The following is an 18,687-nucleotide window of genomic DNA, read 5'->3' as shown; positions in this document are numbered from 1 at the left end:
TGAGGATGGAACTGGATCATTTGTAAAGTATCTTGCAGCTCTAAAATTCTATCATCCTAGATTTAGGTGGTAAGTGGAAAGATCCTTAAATGAGGCATCCATGTAAACATTACAGAGCAAATACACATAAGAAACACCTAGAAGTAGAATCAATAGGATCTTAGCAACTGATTGGTTGTAAGAAAGATTTAAAGAAGACTCCAAGTTTTCTAATTTGGGCAACTGGGAAGATGGTGGTGCCATCAACAGAAGTAGGGAAGATGAAAGGAGAGATGCATATCAGGGTTGGAGGAAGGTAATATTCCTTTCTGACAAGCTAACTTTGAGCTACTGAGAGACTATTCAAGTGGAGGTATTTAGTTTGCAGTTGGAAATGTGGGACTGAAGATTGGTGAGATACTGAGGATAGATCGTCATCTGTCTAGAAATACTAGTTGAGATCATGAGAATGGATGAGATTTCTATATGGAGACATATATGCCCTACAGGAAAACAGAAGAGAAGGGAATAATAGAAGGGGGGCACATTGGGGGAAGGGGTAATCAAAATACATGCTGTCTTGAGGTAGGGAGAGGGTAGAGATGGGGAGAAAATTTGGAACTCAAAATCTTGTGGAAGTGAATGTTGAAAACTAAAGCTAAATTAATTAATTTTAAAAAAGGATGAAGAAGATGAAGCAAAAGACCAGTTAGTACAAACCTAGAACTTTACCCTCTTTCTCATCACTGTCTCTATATGCCATGTGCCTAAGTTCCCTTTTCAGTCATTTTTATTTTTGACTCTGAGCCATTTGGTGCCAGATGGAGACAGAGAGGCACCTCTTGTTTAGCTATTAACTATTAACTACTATAATTATTTAATATAAAAGGATATAAATAGAAGGCACCACATGAATATGAAAGATATAAAACACTCAGTCACAAGTAAAGAGGTCAATTCTTTACCTCCTTCCCTGAATGAGAAACATTTTGGTAGAGCTCAGTAATTCCTCCTTGGGAAATCCACGATCCACTTTAAACTCCAGTAGTTTACACAGTCTAGTCTGGTGTTCTTCATTGTCCACAGCTGGCAATGTGCCTTAGAGTGAAATGCTGATGTGCAGTCTAGTAGCCTAGCTTATCTCATGCCCACAATCCTTTTTGGAAGGGCTCCAGGTTCTTGTCTCTGGGGTGTTCCACATTGTTTGTGAAGGATATTTGCTGTTTCACTGTTTCCTGATGGTGTGGCCTGATAGATGCCTGTCCTATGCCTGAGGCCTCTGTGGTTATAGCCATCCATTGTTATATCCAACACAGTGTTTCCTGAGAGGCCTGGTTTCAGATCATCTGTTTTCACTCAAGAGTCAAACCTAACTGCAGTTTCTTGTTGACCATTTGTTTTAGCTCTGGGTCATAACAGTATCTGATTTAAACTTGAATTCTCTGGGTTCATGTACATCTCAGCTGTATGCTTAGGGTCCCCTAGCTCTCTTCCCAGGTTTAGGCTTTATTTGCCATCTCAGTTTCTCCTTTACTTGAATAATTGAGAGAGTACTACCAAAGGAAAAGATACAAACAGTGTCTTAGCTCCATGATCACATTATAAAATATACTCTCCTATGTCAGAAAAGAAGTTCAATAAAAAATCAATTTTGTTTAGAATACAGTGATAGATGTGGAGGGAGGTAAACATTTTAGAAAATACATGGTCTTTGCCTTTATATAATTTTCAGTCTAATTAGGTGTGTGTATAGGAGCAGGCTAAGATTAATCAATCAATCAGCAAACATTTATTAAGTGTCTCTTATATGCTAGCTAATGTATTAAGCACTAGGAATTCAAAGACAGAAGTTAACTACTGCCTATCCTCAAGAAACTTACATTCTAGTGGGGGAAACAGGATGATTGATATGTATATATGTACATATATATATATATATATATATACACATATATATATTATATATATATATAATATATATATATATATTATGTAGAACATATACACAATGAATAAACGTATATTTGGGAGGAGCAGTAGCAACTACGGTAATAAGAAAGGTTTCATATAGTAGATGTTTGTCTGGAACATGGCTAAGAGTGGAAAGGTAGACCAAATGGGAGGCTATTGCAATAGTCAGAGCCAGAGCTGTTGAGGTCTTGGTAGAGGCCATGTGAGTAGAGAGAAGAGGACTTATTTGAGAAACGTGGGTCAGGGTCAAACTGACACAATTTAACAACTGATTGGATATGTGGAGTGAATGAGGGATGAAGGAGTTAAGAATGACACAAGCTTTTGAACCTGAGTATCGGGAAGCATGGTGGTGCTCTGATAATAACACAGAAGTTCAAAAGATGTATGGGTTTGGAAAGATTCATATTTATCTAAATAAAATGCACAATAATAAATAAGTCCATTAGAAAAGTGCCATAGAAAGCCCCAGGGAGAAAGTGATTTCTGGCCAGCAGTATCAAGGAAGGTTTCATCAGGGAGGTGTCAATGAGTAAAGGCAATTACCACCTTCTTTTCAAATCTCCATTTTTACAGCAAATCTCCATTAAAGAAGATATACCCTAGAGTGGTTGTTTGGATTCTTTAGGCTTTATGCCTCCTTGAAAATTGATTGTTTATTTTTATTTTTTAATATTCATGATTAATTTTAAATGCCAGTAGTTTTACAAGTCTGTTTTATGTGAGAGTCTTTCATTGTCAAAGAATGGAGATAATACCATCATTTATGGCATTTTTACATCTTCAGTATGACTTTTGTGACTGTTTTTCTATCTGGAAGGGAATATTTTTCAACTTTCTTTATAAAAACCAAACCAAACCCTAACTCACCCCTTCCCCCCCCCCCACACACACAGAGGGAGAGAGGGAGAGAGAGAGAGAGTCTCTCCTTCTAAACAGGATCTACATCAATAATTTCTAGGTGAAGTGTTAGGTGAAATGTATATACTACAATAAGGTCTGTATGTCAAGTTAAACACTGTAGGTTCTTTTAACAAGAGAGCTTCCACAGCCTATTTTGCAAACAGAATTCTTTATTTACCATTACAGTGAAATATTAAACCTGGAAAGTATATCAAAGATCAAACTGAGGAACCAAATTTCATTCATTTGTTCATTCATTTATCTTAAAAATGTTTCCTTGATTCCTCTTTAATTAATTCCTTAATTATTTTTATTTTTTCCACTTTCCACTTTTTTCCACTATTTTTTCCAATTACATGTAAATATTGTTTTAAACATACTTTTATAAGATTTTGAGTTCCAAATGTTTTTCTTCTCTCCTCCTCCTCCCCTCCCCAAGAGGGCAAGCAATCTGATATAGGTTATATACATACAATCATTTTAAACATATTTCCACATTAATCATGTTGTGAAAGAAGAATGAGAACAAAAGAGAAAAACCACGAGAAAGAAAAAAGTGAATATAATATGCTTCAATCTGCCTTCAGACTCCATAGTTCTTTCTCTGGATGAGGTTAGCATTTTCCATCATGAGTCTTTTGGAATTGTCTTGTACCATTGTATTGTTGAAAAGAGCTAAGTCTCTCATAGTTGACTATCTCACGATGTTCCTGTTACTGTGTACAATGTTCTCCTGGTTGTACTCACTTCACTCAGCATCGATTCATGTAAGTCCTAGCAGGCTTTTCTGAGATCTGCCTGCTCATCATTTCTTATATAAAAATCTTATTCCATTACATCCATAGACCACAACTTGTTCAGTCATTCCCCAGTTGATGGGCATCCCCTCAATTTTAATTCTTGGCCACCACAAAAAGAGCTGCTATAAATTATTTTTGTAATATGGGTCCTTTCCCATTTTTATGAGGTCTTTGGGATAGAGAACTAATATTGCTTGGTAAATGCCCTTTGGGCATAGTTCCAAATTGCTCTCCAGAATGGTTGGATCAGTTAAAAACTCCACCGACAATGCATTTGTGTTCCAATTTTCCCACATCTTCTCCAACATTTATCATTTTCCTGTTTTGTCATGTTAGCCAATCTGATAGGTGTAGGGTAGTACCTCAGAGCTGTTTTAATTTGCATTTTTCTAGTTAATATTGATTTAGAGCATTTTTATATGGTTAAAGATAACTTTAATTTTTTCATCTGAAAACTACCTCCTTATACATTTTGACCATTTATCAATGGGAAATGAATGTATTCTTATAAATTTGGCTCAGTTCTCTATATATTTGAGAAATGAGGCCTTTATCAGAAACACTAGTAGTAAAAATTGTTTCCCAGCTTTCTGTTTTCCTTCTACTCTTGGCTGCATTGGTTTTGTTTGTGCAAAACCTTTTAAATTTCATGTAATCAATATTTTCCATTTGCATTTCATAATGTTCCCTATCTTTTGTTTGGTCATAAATTTTTCTCTTCTCCACAGATCTGACAGGTAAACAATCCCTTGCTCTCCCAATTTGCTTATGGTATCACCATTTATGCCTAAGTCATGTACCCATTTTGACCTTATCTTGGTATTCCATGTAAGATATTGGTCTGTGATATTTACAATAGCTTTTTAGTTATTTCTCTAGAATACTCTAAGTATACTATCATATCATCTGTAAAGAGTGATAGTCATACTATCTTCCAGTTTTCCCAGAAGTTGTTGTCAAATAGTGAGTTCTTATCTCAGAAACTGGAGTCTTTTGGTTTAACAAGCAGTAGATTACTATGGTCGTTGTCTACTGTGTCTTTTGTACCTAACCTATTCCTCTGATCCACCACTCTATTTCTTAGCCAGTACTAAATAGTTTTGATGATTGCTGCTTTATAATACAGTTTTAGATATGGTACATTTGGGCCACCTTCCTTTGCATTTTTTTTTCATTAATTCCTTTGATATTTTTGAACTTTAATTCTTCTAGATGAATTTGACTATTATTTTTTCTAGCTCTATAAAATATTTTTGGTAGTTTGATTGGTATGGGACTGAATAAGTAAATTAATTTAGGTAGACTGATCATTTTATTATGTTAACTCAGCCTCTCCATGAGCAATTGATATTTTTTCCAGTTGTTTAGATCTAACTTTATTCGTGTGAAGTGTTTTGTAATTGTCTTTATATATTTCCTGGACTTGTCTTGTCAAGTAGGCTCCCAAATATTTTATGTTGTTTACAATTATTTTAAGTGAAATTTCTCTTTCTTTCTCTTGCTGCTAGGTTTTGTTAGTATTATACAGAAATGCTAATACTTTATGTGGGTTTATTTTATAGACTCCCACTTTGCTAAAGTTGTTAGTTTTTTCCAATAGATTTTTAGTTGATTCTCTAAGCATACCATCATATCATCTGTAAAGAGTGATAATTTTGTTTCCTCATTGCCTATTCTAATTCCTCCAATTTCTTTTTCCTCTCTTATTGTGAACTCTAACATTTGTAGTACAATATTGAACAACAGGGGTGCTAATGGGCATCCTTGTTTCACTCCTGATCTTATTAGAAATGCTTCTAGCTTATCCCCATTACATATAATGCTTGCTGATGCTTTATAATAAATACTGCTTATCATTTTAAGGAATGCTCTCTTTATTCCTATGCTCTCTAGCATTTTTTTTATAGGAATGGGTGATGAACTTTGCCAAAACCTTTTTCTTCATCTATTGTGATAATAATTTGATTTCTGTTAGTTTTGTTACTCATATGGTTAATTATACTAATAGTTTTCCTAATATTGAACAAGTCCTGACTTCTTGGTATAAATTTTACCTGGTCATAGTATATTATCCTCATGATAAATTGCTATAATCTCTTTGCTAATACTTTATTCAAAAATTTTGTATCAAAATTTGTATCAAATGTATCAAAATTCATTAGGGAAATTGGCCTCTAATTTTCTTTCTTGATTTTGGCTCTTCTGGTTTACATATTGATACCAAATTTGTGTCATAAAAAGAATTTTGGATGACTCCTTCTTTACTTGTTTTTTTTCCAAATAATTTATGTAGTATTGGAATTAATCCTTCTTCAAATATTTGGTATGGTTCACTTGTAAATCCTTCTGGCCCTGGAGATTTTTTCTTAGGGAGTTCATTGATGGTTCATTCAATTTCTTTTTCTGAAATGGTGTTATTTAAGTATTTTATTTCCTCTTTTGTTAATCTGGGTAATTTATATTTTTGTAAATGTCCATTCATTTCACTTAGATTGTCAGATTTATTGGCATACAGTTAGGCAAAATAGCTCCTAATTATTGCTTTAATTTTCTCTTCTTTGGTGGTGAACTCATCTTTTTCATTTTTGTTACTGATAATTTGGTTTTTTTAATTAAAAATCAAATTAACCAAGGGTTTAACTATTTTATCATTTTTTAAATAAAACCAACTCTCAGTTTTATTTATTATTTCAATAGTTTTCTTACTTTCAATTTTATTAATCTCTCCTTTGATTTTCAGAATTTCTAATTTGGTATTTAATTGGGGAATTTAATTTGTTCTTTTTCTAGCTATTTTAGTTGCATGGCCAATTCATTGATCTCCTCTTTCTCTATTTTATTCATGTAAATATTTAGAGATATAAAACTTCCCCTAAGAACTGCTTTGGCTGCATCCCATAAGTTTTGGTATGTTGCCTCATTATTGTCATCTTCTTTGATGAAGTTATTGATTATTTCTATGATTTGTTGTTTGATCCTCCTCATTCTTTGGGATTAGATTATTTAGTTTATAATGGGTTTTTAGTTTATCTTTCCATGGCCATTTTATTATGTATAATTTTTGTTACATCATTCTCTAAAAAGGATGTATTTAATATTTCTGCTTTTTGCATTTGATTGTGATATTTTTATGCCCCAATACATGATCAATTTTTGTGTAGGTACCATATACCTCTGAGAAAAAGGTATATTCCTTTCTATCCCAATTCAATTTTCTCAAGAAATTGACCTCCATAACTTCTTTCTTGTTTTTTTTTTTGTGCTTGTTTATCATGTTTAGATTTACCTAGTTCTAAGAAAGGGAGATTGAAGTCCCCAACTAGTTTAGTTTTGTCATCTATTTTTTTCCTGTAACTCCTTTAACTTCCCCTCCAAGAATGTGGGTGCTATACTACTTGGTACATATAGGTTTACTATTGATATCACTTCATTATCTATGGTACATTTGTAGTAAGATGTAGTTTCCTTCCTTATCTCTTTTAATTAGATACATTTTTGCTTTTGCTTTGTCTGAGATCGGGTTTGCTACCCCTGCCTTTTGAACTTCAACTGAAGCATAATATATTCTACTTCTAGCCACCCCTCACTTCTCTAACATGAAGAAGGAAGTGACCTTCTTGATCTGTTCTCCAGGCACATCATCTGCTTTAAAAATTACTCAGAATTTACTTTCCTTTTAAAGTTCTATTCATTCACACTATTATAGTTGTTGTGCAAAATGTTTCCTTATTTCTTATTATTTCACTCTGTCTCAGTTTATACAAATCTTACTAAGTTTCCTTTAATTCCTCTAAGTCCTCATTTCTTACCATGCAAAGGAGCTCTCAGTGAGGAAACTTCTGCCAATGCAAAATCAGCATCTGCTCTGTAATGAGGCAGCATGGTACCTTGGAAAAAGCTCCAGAGGCAAGTTCAAATCCTGCCCCTCACATGTGCTATTGTTGTGGTCCATACTTTGTTATTGAAGATGCCCAATGACACCATGAAGGTGATGTCTTGAGCATGAATTGGATTTAAGTGTGGTAAAGTTGTGCAAAGTCACTGGCATCTGTCTCCTCCAGAATCATCAAACTCCAGTGGCAAGGCAAAAGTCAAAATGACTGACTGATGGCCCAGGTTGCAGTGGATGACCTTGGCCTTTTTAAATTAAGGTCTTTTCCAGGCCTCAGTTTGTTTGAGGCCAAGCCCATTCAAAGAGTTAAGGGCTAGGTAAGAATTGAGACAAAAGATGGCCCAATTTACCATCACAAAATATGAGTGTAGGAGGAAACGAGATCTTGTACAAATTGCTATCTCTGTCCTTTTTTTTCTTCTGTAAAGAGAGAAAGGTTGGTCTATATGGCTTCCCATTTCTTCATACTCTGTGATTCAGTGACACTTACCTCCTTCCTGTTCCTCTTGTGACTCCATCTTCTGACTACACGCATTTTCACTGGCTGTGTCCCATGCCTGGAATTCTCTTCCTTATCTCCCTCTTCTAAATTCCTTCAGGTCCCAGCTAAAATCTCACCTTCTACAAGAATAGCTGTTCTTTGTTTGTTTGGCCTTTTCTTTGTCTCTCCAGTCTTTAGCACAATGATTGGCTGATAGCAGCTATTGTCATAGTAAAAACTTCTCAACTTGGCTCTGAGATCCCTTCCAGCTCTGGAGCACATTGGAGGTGGGGGGAGGAGGGAAGGAGATATAATATAGTGGAAAGTATGGTGGATTTGGAGTCAGATGACCTTGGGAGTCACAATCCCAGCCCTGCCTTGGGCAAAGAATTTTTACCTCTGACTCCCAGTTTCTCATTTGCAAAATGAAGTTGTACTAGACAACCTTTAAGGACACTTTCAACTCCAGATCTATGAACCTATGCTACTAAGAGTATCCTGAAGGCTAAGACAGGTTAAGCACCATGCCAAGGGTCACATAGCCAATATATGCTAGGCTTTAAACTGAGGACTTCCTGATTCTAAGGCCAGGTTTCTGTCCAGTACCAAACTAACTCTAATTATATACAAGATTCCTTTCCCCAAATGATGGATATCCATCCAATTTGCTTCGAATTCTGTACTACCACAGACTGGTCCTATAAATATTTTGTCTATAATAACCAATTTTTTTATGTCTATGGTGTCCTAGGGGGTGGGTAGTAGTATATATCAAGTAGTAGATATCACTGGGTCAAAAGGTATTGATGGTTTATTTGCCTTTTTTGTACAATTCCAAATTATTTTCCAGTATGACTGAATCAATTAATACTCTGGCAAGAGGGCTTTAGTGTGTCTATCTTCCCACAATACCTCCAATGTTGATTATTTCCATTTTATTCATCTTTGTCAATTTAGAGGTTGTTAGATTAAGCATCAGAGTTCTTATGATTTCAATTCTTTTACTAATACTGATTTGCAAGATGCTTTCAAATGTTAATTTTTAGTTTTAATTTCTTTAAAATAACTTCATATATTTTGACCATTTACCTTTCGGGAAATAGCTCTTGATGTTTTATATCGGTGTCAATTTCTTATTTGTTTTGGATATCACATACTTATTAATGATATTTAACGCATTTTTTTTACTTTATAGTTTCCCTTTATACTTCATCTTAGAAACTTTAAAAAAATTAGGTAACTAATATTGTTGATTTTACCTCTTTGATTTTCTTGATTTATTGTTTGGTTAATTTAGCCATATATGCAAAAAGGATCTTTTTAATCATGTCAATTACCTGATGATTTCAGAATATCTGTGGTCCACTTTAAGCCATGCAATTAGAGGTCCATACTATATATCTCTAGATTTACACTTTCTCAGTTTGTATTGTCTCTCCTATAAATAGGAAAAGAGATGGATAGGAATGGATTGGACATGTGTTTCGCTGATGGAAGAAACGTTGAAATGCCATCACAGATCCATTGGAGTACTGAACGGCAGCAATTCTCTAGTATGGGCTTGGGTGCTGTTAGTACTTCCACTTCCCCCCATCTTGGACTATAATGTCGCTTATTGTCAATTATATAAAATTATATTGTTTTGCCTATTGTCACTTCTCATGCATATAGTTGTAATGAAATAGTTTGATGGAATGTCATCTTGTAGTATACAATGAAGTACTAGTACAGGGAATTATATAATTTTAGGGATAAAAGAAGCCTTAAAGGACCTATGATCATCACTAATCCTTATTTCTAACACTTGGTTTGGGAGTTACTGCTCTGAACCAGCTGTAGGAAGTAGGGTGAAGTGGCAATACCAGGTTTAGAGATTGACCAAGTAAAGCTTCACTCAACTGCATGATTGCAATCAGTTGATAGGGGTCCTTTGGCCTTCATGGATAACTTATTTAAGTACTCTGAGCCTCATCATTTTGTTATTATATAATGCTGAAATTATTTTCAAATATTCAGTGGGTTGTTATTGTATATTAGAAGGTAGTCATTTGATTGATGAGTGATGATGTTTGTGTTCAACATTGATGATGTTGTTTGATGGATACCATGATTATAAAGCTCCCCCATTGACCTGACACTGATACTTTTCAGATCTGTCAAGAAAGGATGACCGTAATGTTAGGTCAGAGTGAGAAAGTTGGAAAGTAGTGGATAGGATGTGGGACAAGATGGCATGGAACTTGTTGCTTTTTATGGTCTTTGGAGCAGAAATGTATCATGACCTTTTAGAAAATCCTGGCCAGATCTACTGCCAATTTGAGAAAAAACATCTGATGTACAGAAGCTGGGGACCCCAGGACACTTTTGTTTATTGAGCCTCATAAATTTTAAGTCTAATCCTGGCATAGAGTTAAACTATACATTTTTATAAAGAGTGGTTCAGTTGATAATCACCAAAGCTAAAAAAGAACACGTAAATTGAATTTAGTAGATGATATCAGCAAGATGATATCTTGCATTTCACAAATATTTTATCAAGACACTTTAAAATATTTTATCATATTTTGTTTTCAAAACAGCCATGAAATGTTGGTAGGAACCTCACATGTTTTTTCATACAAAAATAAGGCACAGAATGGCTAAGTCACTTGCTCAAAGGCACTGAAAGAGTGTGAACTGGGACTAGAAACTAGTTCCCATGACTCTCATCCCTAGTCTCCGTATACTCATTTAGACTGCTGCAAAATAAGGAAGGAAAGAACAAGGAGAGAATTTCTGAGAAGGTACAGTATGGAAGGCTACTGTACCACTGAGGGACTTACACTATTGGAGAATATAGAAGCCTTAGATATCTAAAGAGGGAGGAAGAAGGTTAAACTAAAACAAAACATGACATTCTAGAAGGTCAACTTTGATGTACTGCCCTGTTTAAGAAAGTGGAGTGTAGTATAGGGAGTTAGGTGAATGAAATCAGAACAGAAGAAGAAAATAAAATGCTGAAGAGGAAACATTAATTGCCCTCTCAGGATGTCAAACTCAGGTCTTGGAAACATCACTAACGCAATGCTTTTGGAATCCTCTATTCCCCAAAGTCTGATTGGTGCAGATGCTTCTGCCCGTTACAGAGGAGTTAATTATCCACTTCAGCCAAGTTTGCTCTCCTTTGTGAGCCAGAAGAATCTTTCTGTGCTTGCAGGTGGGCATTTCTTTTGGTAGTTTATGATGTGTATGCATGTGTATGTGCATGCGTGTGTGTGTGTGCGTGTGTGCGTGTGTGCGTGTGTGCGTGTGTGCGTGTGTGCGTGTGTGCGTGTGTGCGTGTGTGTGTGTGCATGCGTGTGTGCGTGTGCGTGTGTGCGTGTGTGCGTGTGTGTGCGTGCGTGCGTGCGTGTGTGCGTGTGTGTGCGTGTGTGCGTGTGCGTGTGTGCGTGTGTGTAAGAGACTGTGTTAGTTTTTACCAAAATGAGAGAACTATTGAATTGAACTTTATATGCTCTTCATCTTCATCCATGCCTGTCTTCCTCAGTCTCTCAAGGATTGGGAATGAATTTCTCTAGCAATTTTATCCTGTTATTTTTTTTTAAATTATAGTGTTGCCCTTTCTGCTGCCTTCATCCTGGAAAGTGGGAAATTCAGATAAAGAAGGCTACATAGCCTTGAGGCCAGAGAGACTGTCAAAATAGATAAATTTAGGTTTAAAGATGAAGCAAAGAAGTTTAGGGAACATTCTAGAATCCAGAGTCTAGTTACAGGTAATTTTATTAATAATTAATGGTAATATGCCTGGAAAATTGTCTCAGTCCTCTTTTTCATTTATGTAAGGCATATTTTCCTTTCTTTTATTTTTTCCTTTTCTTTTTCCCATCCATTTTTTCCTCTTCCCTTCTCTCTTCTCCTTTTAAATTCAAAGTCCAGCTGGTTCTCTTAATTTTATAACTCCTGGATTCTTTGAGTTTGAGTTCCAGTTGAACAGGGCAAAGAATTATTAACTTCAAACATTCAGTTATCCTGCTTAACATTATTTGGATGTGTTTTTCGTAGTATAAAGAGAAATAAGGGATGGGAAGAATCACTGGTTGAAGCTTCATGAACAGACAGGGCATTGAGGATCCTTTTCCTATTTCTCTTTTTGCCTTCCTAGACTAGTTTCATCACTGAGCTTTCCATGGAAAAATGAAGAAAAAAGCTTGAATTTCCACAGAATATCATGGTGTGATATAGTAAGGAACAGTGGCATAAGAGGGTCTTTGACATACAGCATTCTCACAGGACCAAAGTGATAGGCAGCTCCTCTTAATTTTACCAACTGAGTAAAGGCTATTCAAATCTATGCCTTTCCAATCTAGGAAAAATATATATAAAATGTTTCATTATTATATTGGGGACTGTTAAGTATTAAGTATTTATTAAGTATAGTATATAAGTTAAGTGTAAGTTAAGTATATAACTTAAGTATTAAGTATTTGTATCTTTGTCTACATATTATATAAATATTAGGATTAGAATAGCTCAAGTATGTAAACTTGGTAAACTTTAGACCAACTCAATCCCTTTGAAGTATGTAACACTTAACTATTTACACTACCATAATATATAGTTTTGTTTCTCTTCACGAAGGTTGATCTTCAAGAGTTAAACACAAAAGGACCAAAGGCTCCATAATATACTACCTGTAGGTATAATAGGACAAAAGAACCAAGGCTCCATAATATTGTACCTGTAGGGAAAGGGCAGGGATCAAGAAGTGGAACCACTAGATATTGTGTGGATTTGAGATTTTGGGCCTTGATTTTGTTAATAAATTATGAGACAAACCACTGCTTAAAGATAGAAATGAGGTTTGAACTTTTAGGAAACCGAAGCAGATTTAGAATAGCCATTACAAATAACTTATTTAGTAATAGACAAGAGTTAAATAAAAGAATTGCCCAGCAATTTCATCAAAGGAACAGTGATTTTTGAATGTTTAGCAAAATTTGGAGCTAAAGGAAGGACGTTAAGCCAAGGTGGGCCTCTCAAGGATGCCTTTGAGCCATGCCATCAAAGCAGCCTGTACATTGCAAAAAAAGTCACAAAAGATAAGGTCCTCTTTCTGCTCTATATATTTTTTTCCCAAATAACTATAGTTACTAGGACCTTTTCTGTAACATTTATTCAAGAGACTGGAATTTAAGGTTATGCCCCTGCTTTGAATAGCTGTAAAGGCAGATAAAGTGTACAAGTAGTGAAAAGTTTCTTGGCAATCTAGTGAATATTAAGCAAAGGAAAGTTGATGGCTGGTACTAAAGAAATTTTGATGAGACAAAAACTGGGGTTTGGTAATGAGGGAGGTCAGAAGTTTAGGTAAATATTATGAAGTGGTTAACAATGAAATGTCTGTGACTTCTGGCATGGTGAGTCAGTAGATGTTCATTTCTGGGAAAACGTCTCCTGATCAACAGTGTTGCTTTTTGTTTAGCACAGTAGTGAGAGTTGAAGTTTGAGCAATGCCATTTGAATTTCAGTGGTATCATCATTAAGTTTATAGGACTTGGAGTTTTAATGGTCCCCAAAGATTATCTTATCTGTGGCTAATTTGACAAAATGGGAAAATGGTAAATATTTGAGAATGTGTGGGAAATTTGGAACACTAGTGCATTGCTGGAATTGTGGACTTGTGGGGTTGTGGACATTGGTGGAGTTGTACGCTGATCTAACCATTCTGGAGAGCAATTTGGAACAATGCCCAAAGGGCTATGAAATTTTGCATACAATTGATCCAGCAATACCACTACTGGGTTTATATACCAAAGAGATCATAAACAAGGGAAAAGGACCCACGTGCACAAAAATATTATAGCAGTTCTTTTTGTGGTGGCAAAGAATTAGAAATTGAGGGGATGCCCATCAATTGGGAAATAGCTGAACAAGTTGTGGTACATGAATGTAATGTAACAATATTGTTCCAAAAGAAATGATGAGCAGGCTGATTTCAGGAAAACCTGGAAAGACTTACATGAATTGACACTGAGTGAAGTGAGCACAATCAGGAGAACATTGTACACAGTAAGAGCAACATTGTGAGATGACTGGCTTTGTTAGACTTTGCTCTTCTCAGCAATGCAGTGATCTAAGTCAATTCTGAAAGACTCATGATGGAAAACGCTATCCATGTGCAGAGAAAGAACTATGGAGTCTGAATGCAGATTGAAGTATACTATTTTATCCTTTTTTGTTTTTGTTTTTTCTTTCTCTTAATTTTTCCCTTTTCTTCTGATTCTTCTTCCACAACATGACTAATGTGGGGGAAAGAACATTATTTTATCTGGAGTGGGAATGGGGTATCATATAGAATGCTGGATTTGGAGTCAGGAAGATCTAGTTCTGAATTCTGCCCTTGAGACTAGATAGTGTTGTTACTACAGGCATGAATATACACTATGTAATCCATACCTTTCACTTGATACTGAAGCTCAGAAAGGGGATATAGCTTGCCATAGTATGATGTAGATAGGAATTGCCAGTCAGGATTCATCACAGGTCTTCTGGCCAAACATCCAGGCTTCAGCTGCTGCTCTGCCATGGGATCAAGGATAAAGAAGATGGATTTGTTTCTTCTGTCTCCTTGTTTACTCACTTTCTTTGATTTTAGTTATTCAGTTAGCAATGAAAGAAGGTCAAATTAGCTGGCCTGGAGATGTAGTAGAAAGACTACAGGAATTGGAATCAGAAGCCCTGGGTTTGAATAATTTATTTGTCCCTTTCTACATATTCAAATATAGATGAGTTCTGTTAGCAATCTGGACCTCAGTTTATTCATCTGGAAAAGTAAGGATATTAGACTGGGTTCCGTCTAACTCTAGAATCTATAATAAGGAATAATTTGTACAAGTAGGTTTATAAACTTCCCCAATCACCAACCTTCTTTGTTTCATGCTGTTATGAAAATGAAGTTTGAGGCACACACAAAGAACAAAGATAGAAGTAAAAATCATTTTATTTACTCCATTTTCACCATAGCTTCTGAACATTATTATGTAATTCTCAGCTGGCTTTCTTTGTGACTATAGTTCAGACTGTCCTTTTAATAGTTAGCAGCTAAGCTATAGCTTATCCTCATCTCTGGGGGATTTTTTTTAGCATGATGTTTAATAGTAGATGACATAGTCAATAGAATTTTTATTAGAGAAGAAAAGTAAAGCTACAAATACAGCTAGGACCAAATTAGTACAAATAATGAATCCAGTGAAGTGGTCACACTATTCCAATTGTCACTGCATATTTCTGCTGGGTGGAGCCAATGATTATATTTTACCTGACTATAATTTTGAACAGTGTAATTTCAAATATATGTGACTGTTTCATGGCATTCATGATTTGCCCTAACTGGGGTTAGGTTTATATTCGAGAATGCCTGGGCTCAAATACCACCTATGATGCTTATTAGCTGTGTGACCCTGGGCAAGTTGTTCAGCCTTTATGAACCTCAGGTAAGGAAGAGGGAGTTTCCACAATAGCAGTTTCCTATGAAGAAAACCTTTGTGCGTTACCTTGTATATTACATGATATTTCACTGCATGTTCTGATTCTTACTTAGTCATTCTTTCAATGTTAAAATCTCCTTCCATGTGAGGGTTTCCAATTCCACTCTACCAACTACTATAGAATTTACCCATGAAAATTCTTATTAGGCTATTTTTAAATCCTTCCCTCTCTTTAAGAAGAAAAACCAAAACCATATTAACTACTTATAATTTCATTTACCTATCATATAACAATGGAATTCCTGCAGGCATAGACAATTTCATTCAATTTAATTCTAATTTAATTTAATAAGAATTTATTAAACAGTGTGGATAAGCATGTCAAATCCCATCTCATATACTTATTAGCTGAATGACAAACCAATTTACCTTTCTTTGTCTCAGTTCCTTACCTATAAAATGAAAGAGTTAGTGGCAGCTTGGTAGTGCAGTGAATAGAGAGTCAGGAAGACCTCAGTTCAAATCCAATCTCAGACACTTACTAGCTGTGTGACCCTGGGCAAGTCACTTAACATCTATCTACCTCAGTTTCCCCATCTGCAAAAGAGATATTAATAATACCTACCCACAATGGTGGTTGTGAAAATCAAATGAGAAAATAATTATAAAGTGTTTAGCACTGCACCTAGCACATAGTAAGTGCTATATAAATATTATTCTTAAGGGGCTGGACTACATGGCTTCTACAGCCCCTTTCAGCTCTAAATCTGTGATAAGCCCTGTGTGTGTACAGAGCACTATACTTAATTGTGGGAGAGGCATAAAATTTAGACAAGATAGTCTCTACCCTCATGGAATTCGGAGACATAAAAATTCCTCGGAGATAATTATGAACCAGGGCTGGACAAAGGAAGATCTTCATGTAATTCAATTAGATGTTTTTTAGGTACTGTTCTGTAGCTTGCTTAGGGAAGGAGAGAGAAGGGATGACTCCAGCCTGATAAGTGCTTAATGTTTTAAGACTCTGAGAAAGACTATTTAACATATAAGTCATCTATAACAGGAGCTGGGCAGCTAAGTGGCACAGTAGATAGGGCACCAGCCCTGGAGTCAAGAGGATCTGAGTTCAAATCTGGCCTCAGACACTTATAAGCTGTGGGACCCTGAGCAAGTCATTTAACCCTGCTTGCTTCAGTTCCTCATCTGTAAAATGAACTGGAGAAGAAAATAGTAAACCAACTAGTACCTTTGCAGGAAAACCCCATAAATGTGTTCATGGAGAGTCAGACATGACTGAAATGACTCAACAAGAAGAGGAGCTACTTCTTTCAAGTCAGGATAGTTCAGTACACTTTAGCCAAGAGAATGGGGAAAATAATGATAATGTCTGGAAAAAGTCAAGATAAAGTGGGATTTGGGCTGCAATCTCCTGGATTCCAGTATTATCGTAATCTGCTTGAATTCTTTGTTGGATTCATTGCCTGAGATATATTAAATATATTTTCTGTCCTTCAAATCGGCAAGGCGATTTACATTATGAGGTAGCTAAGTGGGGTTGTGAAAAGACTACTTTAGTCTGAATCAATAGACTCTGAGGTCTTATTCTACCTTAGATAATTATTAGCTGTGTAACCCTTAGCAAATTCCAGAACTTCCCTTAGCCTCAGTATTTCCACATCTATAAAACTGGGATAATAATAGTACCTATCTCAGAGGGTTGTTGTGAGGATTAAATGATTTCTATTTAAAACACTTTGTAAACCTTAAAGTGCTATATAAATGTTAAATTTTATTTTTGTCATCAGAAAAATGAAAAAGGATCCTAAAAACTAGATTTAACAAGCATTCATTAAGCATTCAAGACTAAGCACTTGGGATACAAGGCATCTGTGACATAGACTTACCTCTCATGTATTGGGGGTCTAATGGGGGAAAATATATGCATATATAATTATGATACTAGGGAAAATGAAATGTTCCAATAAAGTGCTATAAGGAATTTCATGGAGAAATAGCTTTTAGAGGAGGGATTTGGATGAGGCTTTAGGGAAAACATGGTGCTGCTATTGGACCTTGAAGGAAGGAAAGTATTTCAACAAATGGAGATGGAAGAGGTGTATATTCTAGGCATGTGGGACAGAGTGAACAAAGACACAGAGAAAGGAGAGTGTTGGATGTGAGGGATTAGTATAAGATAGGGCTAGAAAGGTAGATTTAATTCATATTGGGGCTCTCAATGACAGTATCATTAATTTATTTGAAACTCAATAGGGAGTTAACATTTTTTCAAAAGCAAAATAATGAGTAAAACTATTCAGGCAGAGGTATGAAGGATGGCCTGGATGAGGAAAGAGACTGGAGGCCACCAGACCAATTGGGAGGATACCAAAATGACTAAAAATGAAGAGATGAGGGTAGTTGTGCAACCATGGAAATGAAAAAAGAGGAAATGCATTAGCTATGACAGGTAGCAAAATTGTACCTACAACAGGTAATAAAATGACACCCCCTAGACATAGGGGATGAAGAAGACTCAATGATGATTCTAAGGTAGTAAGTCTAGATGACCGATAGAATGATGATGTCATTAACAGAAACAGGTTAGGTATGGCATCATGTTTTGAGTAAAAAATAATTAAGTACAACTTTGGTCACATTGAATAAGAGGTGTCCGTGAGGTATCTCAGCAGAAATTTCCAAGAGATATTTGAAAATATAAAATAGGAGTACTGGGGAGAGGTTAAGCTTGAAAGAAATCAAGCCAGAATTGACAATTATGAGAATGGATGAAATCATAAAGGAGAAAATGTATGGAGAGAAGAGAATAGAATTATGGACATAACATTGGGTAACAACTACATTTAAAATTATGGAGGAATAGTAGGAGTTAAACAATGAAAATGACAAAGAGTAGTCTGAAAGGTAGGAAAAAAAACAGCAAAGGATAATGATGTGAAAATCACAGGAGGAGAAAATAACAAGGACTTGGTGGTTCACTTGGCAAATATTGCGGAAGGGTCAAAGACAGAAAGAATTGAATAAAGATTAATAGCATCACAGAATCAGTCTCAGAGTTGGAATAAACCCTCAGGAACCACCTAGCCCATCTTATATAGGAAGAGTGATTAGAATTCATTGATTCCAACCTCCTCATTTTACAAATGAGAAAGATCAAAGTCCAGAGAAGTTAATTAATTT

The sequence above is a fragment of the Trichosurus vulpecula genome, chromosome 5 (genome assembly GCF_011100635.1).
Source record: "Trichosurus vulpecula isolate mTriVul1 chromosome 5, mTriVul1.pri, whole genome shotgun sequence".
Taxonomy (NCBI): domain Eukaryota; kingdom Metazoa; phylum Chordata; class Mammalia; order Diprotodontia; family Phalangeridae; genus Trichosurus; species Trichosurus vulpecula.
Note: the sequence above shows the minus strand (reverse complement) of the source record.